The sequence below is a fragment of the Dendrobates tinctorius genome, unplaced genomic scaffold, assembly GCF_039654945.1.
Source record: "Dendrobates tinctorius isolate UK_male_01 unplaced genomic scaffold, ASM3965494v1 ptg000095l, whole genome shotgun sequence".
Taxonomy (NCBI): Eukaryota; Metazoa; Chordata; class Amphibia; order Anura; family Dendrobatidae; genus Dendrobates; species Dendrobates tinctorius.
In genome coordinates, this window is record NW_027361763.1 from 21,314,203 (window position 1) to 21,319,107 (window position 4,905).

Consider the following 4,905-nt stretch of genomic DNA (forward strand, 5'->3'; position numbering starts at 1 on the left):
TTGCAGGATAGGGCAAAGATGGAGGGCATTATTACAAGGGTCCATACATCTGATCAACATGCTGCTGGGGACCCAGGTCCAAATTTTGCACTGTCGCCCCTAGGGCTGTAGTTATGCTACTGCTAGAGGAGATTATTCCAATAAGCAGATCACTGTCAGCATCAATTACATCTGTAAAATATTATGTTCTGATGTCTTTGCAGCAAGGGAAGACAAAACAGACTGGAGAAAGCGCGGTATGTAATTCTGCATACATGCATTTTATTCACGGAAATGAAGTAAAATCAACTAGTAAATTTATTTTCAAAGTTCCATAATTTTCCATGCAGTACAAAATTATTGAAAAAAAATAAAAGTTTATTTTCTCTTTAATGCCATATCCTAAATACTTTATTAACTCTTTCATGACTTTGGGATTTTCCATTTTTGAGTTTTCATTTTTTACTCCGCTTCTTCCCAGAGTCATTAATTTTATATTTTTTTGGCCAGTTTAGCCATGTGAGGGCTTGTTTTTTGCAGGAGGAATTGTACCTTTGAATGACATAATTGATTTTTCCATATAGTTTTAAAGTGTTTGCGAAGAAAAAGCGTGGACGCCTATATCTTCTGCCACTAGAGGACGGTGGAGATGTAATTTCATCCTGTGGGAGATGATGTAAAAGAAGCAGAAGGTGAGTAAATCCACAGTTGTCTGTTGTTTGTTTTTTTGCGGCATTTCACATTGTAGTGGGCACCCCTGCAGCTGAGAAGATGGAATCTAATCCCATGTTGGTGCCCCAGCTAAGTGACAGTGCTAGTGCCCATATGAAGGAAACTGAGCTTCATAAACTCTTAACTAGCGAGAAAATGAGATGTGAAAATCACAGGACCATCTACGAGACAATGAAAATGAAGGATTCCAGGCTGCAGGCCGACTTCATGAAGTCTTAGAAAGGATGTAAGCAGCTGTCAGAAAAGAGGCAGAACACGCAGGAAAAATTTCATTTTTTTCTGACTGAGCTCCGAGGGGAACTTTTAGATAAAACGAGAGAAGTGGAAGAGCTGAAGTTACAGGTCAGTGCTGTCTCTCCAGAGACTAGATCTGCTGAAGATTCAATTGCAACAGGAAGTTGAGTTTTGAAAACTCAATAATGAAGTTGAAAAATACAGAGGAGACAACAATAAACTTCGATATGAAAATGGTATTGTTATTTCTCAATTTGAACATCAAAAGGAAGATCAACATCAATCTATAGAATAAAAATTCAGATTTAAAGCACAGATCGCACAGCTTGAAAAAAATAAAGAAGAGCTTCACAGTCAGATATTAAGTATCGATTGCTCAAGAGGTAACAAACATTTAGAGGATCTGGGGGAGAAAGTCTTATTACGCCAAAAAGTGGAAGGTGAAAGAGCTGCGAGAAGAGTGAGAACATTATGGCACACAAGCAGAAAACGTCCAGAGGATTCAAGTTCGACAGTTGACTGAGACTCAAGTGACTCTCCGATGTCTTGAGGCAGAGAAGCAATCATCAGAACTAAAGCAAGATCATCTGTAGTATCATCTGCAGGCACCAAAAGAACAAAATGATTTCCTAAATTCGAAGGTGTGCAAAGAAAAATTGATAAGCCCAAGCATTTCCAGAAAATTGAATTTGACAATATCAAATTATAAGCGAGAAAAACTAAGAATGATGCAGAAAAAGACAAAGACAGGCTTCAATGTCAACTTGATGGACTAGTGACGGAAAATGACACCCTTAAGGCATCAATGGGGCACCAGAAAGAGTTACTGGCTAAAAAGAACGGGAATTAATATGCAGAGTTCAGGCAGCTAAAAAAGCAGGATTTCAGCAAATCCCCACAATTCGAGATGAAAGATTTTAACTGGAAACCAGACTAGCAGAGCTAGAAAAGTATAAAGAGGAGCAAGGGCAACATAAACATGTGGTGTACTGGAAAACGAGAAAAACATTCCAAGTGTGATGACATTGCAAGAAAAGTGCAATTTCACAATTGTTTTTGTTATTGTTTTTTGCCACGTTCACTAAGTGCTAAAACTGACCTGCTGTCCTGCTTCACCAGGTCGTTACAAATTCATAGACACCAAACCTGTATAGTTTCTTTTCTATTTAAGATATGAAAAAAAAAACTTTGCTAGAAAAAAAAAGGTGTAATTTTCCGAGACCTATAGCGTCTTCATTTTTTGCGATCTGGGGTTGGGTAACATAGTAACATAGTTTTGAAGGCTGAAGGAAGACCTTATGTCCATCTAGTTCAGCCTATTTTTAGTGCAGCTGTTCTGCATTGTTGATCATGGGGAAGGCAAAAAACCCACCGAGTAGAAGCCAATTTTCTCCATAGGGAAAAAAATTCCTTCCCCTAAGCTCAGTCAACCATCTACCTATAATATTCTGTTATTCGTAACCTTCTATACTGTTACTCACAAGAAAAGCCTCCATTCCTTTCTTACATTCATTCAGTGAGTTGGCCATCACCACTTCCTCAGGAAGAGAATTCCAGAGCCTCACTGCTCTTACCGTGAAGAACCCTCTTCTATGCTGGTGCAGAAATTGTCTTTCCTCCAAACGAAGAGAATGCCCCCTTGTTCTTGTCACAGTCCTTGGTACAAACAGTTCATTGGAGAGATCTCTATATTGTCCTCTGATATACTTGTACATATATATTAGGTCTCCCCTAAGTCTTCTCTTTTCTAGAGTAAATAGACCTAATTTTGATAACCTTTATGGGTATTGTAGTGAACCAACTCCATTTATCATTTTAGTAGCCCACCTTTGAACCCTTTCAAGTTCAGTAATGTCTTTCTTGAGCACCGGCGTCCAAAATTGCACACAATACTCCAAGTGTGGTCTGACGAGTGATTTGTACAGAGGGAGAATTATGTTTTCATCTCGTGTCCCCAGACCTCTTCTAATGCATCCCATCACCCTATTTGCTTTGGTGGCAGCTGCCTGACACTGGGCACTCCAATTTAGCTTCTTATTGACTAATAAGACTGATGGACACATTCTCTTCTAAGTCTTTTTCCATGTCTCATTTCCCCAGCAGCTTCCCATTTAGTAAGTAATTGTAGCATCTGTTTCTCCTTCCCATGTGCATAACCTTACACTTATCTGTGTTAAATCTCATTTGCCATTTTTCAGCCCAATTCTCCAATTTACTCAAATCTGTCTGTAGTTGCAAACTGTCCTCCTTTGTGTTAACTACCTTACATAGTTTTGTATCATCTGCAAATACTGATATTTTACTGTGTAAGCCATCCACTAGATCATTAATAATTATATTAAACAGTAGGGGACCGAATACAGAACCCTGTGGTACACCACTAGTAACCCTGGCCCAATCTGAGTATGCCCCATTAATAACCACTCTTTGTTTTCTATCACTAAGCCAGCTACCTACTCATCTACACACATTTTCCCCTAGCCCAAGCTTTCTCATCTTAATTACCAATCTTTTATGTGGGACAGTGTCAAATGCTTTAGAGAAGTCGAGATAAATGACATCCAATGATTCTCCTTGGTCCAGTTGAGAGCTTACATCCTCATAGAAGCTGATCAGGTTAGTTTGACAGGAGTAGAGTTGAGCGAAACAGGTCAGTCGTGTTCAAAAGTCGCCGACTTTCGCTGAAGTTGGGTTTCATGAAATGAAACCCGACCATAGCGTGAGGTCGGCCACGAGGTCGGCGACCAGAGCACCAAAGTTGCGTTTCAAAAGATGCCTCCAGCGCCCTTTTTCAGCCAATGATGGAGGACGCACACTGTGGGCAACGCGATGACATAGGCATCAGTCACCACCATCTTTGAGAAGGGCATGCAAGTGATTGGCTGGCTTTGTGTGGAGTCACAGGGGCTATAAAAGGGCGTCAACGCCAACCGCCATCTTACTTATGCCGATCTTAGCATAGGGAGAGCTGCTGCTGCTGATTCTGTAGGGAGAGCGTTAGGCAGGGAATAAGTACCAAAAAACTGCTTCTGCTGTTAGCAATTTTCCACTTACAACACAACACTTTGTGTGCAGTGACAGGGGAGGCTCTATTTTTGTGCATCAGCTCTGTTGCTTATTAGGCTTCCTTATAAGGCTCCCTGATAGCTGCATTGCTATTTGCACACTGCTGTGCACTCTGCTTTTTAAAAAGCAAAAATACTTTTTTTCCTCTTTTCTGCACAGTTACCAAGGGTTCATTTTTCCACCCTTTTGTGTGTGCACTGTGCAGCAGTCCTGGTTATTAGGCTGCCTGCGTCCATACTTGGACTGAGAGCATCATTGTCAGCGTCTTCAAATCTCTAGTGAGATCCAAAATCTCACCAATCCTATAGATACCCTACACCTTGTCATACACCATCCAATTTCAGCCTGTTATATTGAGGTGTAATCTCTCCTGGGCTAGAGACAATAGTTCTGCGTCCTCAAATCTATAGTGAGATCCAATTTCTCACCAATCCTATAGACACCCTCCACCTTGTCTTCACCATCCAATTTCAGCCTGTTACATTGAGCTGTAATCTCTCCTGGGCCAGAGACAATAGTTATGTGTCCTCAAATCTATAGTGAGATTCAAAATCTCACCAATCCTATAGACACCCTACACCTTGTCTTCACCATCCAATTTCAGCCTGTTACATTGAGGTGTAATCTCTACTGGGCCTGAGACAATAGTTCTGCGTCCTCAAATCTATAGTGAGATTCAAAATCTCACCAATCCTATAGACACCCTCCACCTTGTCATACACCATCCAATTTCAGCCTGTTATATTGAGGTGTAATCGCTACTGGGCCAGAGACAATAGTTCTGCGTCCTCAAATCTATAGTGAGATTCAAAATCTCACCAATCCTATAGACACCCTCCACCTTGTCATTCACCATCCAATTTCAGCCTGTTACATTGAGGTGTAATCTCTACT

The 4,905-nt window shown here is 40.7% G+C and overlaps 1 pseudogene; it reads left to right on the plus strand.

The window, feature by feature from the left end:
• Positions 1 to 726: 726 nt before the first annotated feature.
• Positions 727 to 1,965, plus strand: LOC141098817 (centrosomal protein of 83 kDa pseudogene; annotated as a pseudogene).
• The last annotated feature ends 2,940 nt before the right edge of the window (positions 1,966 to 4,905 follow it).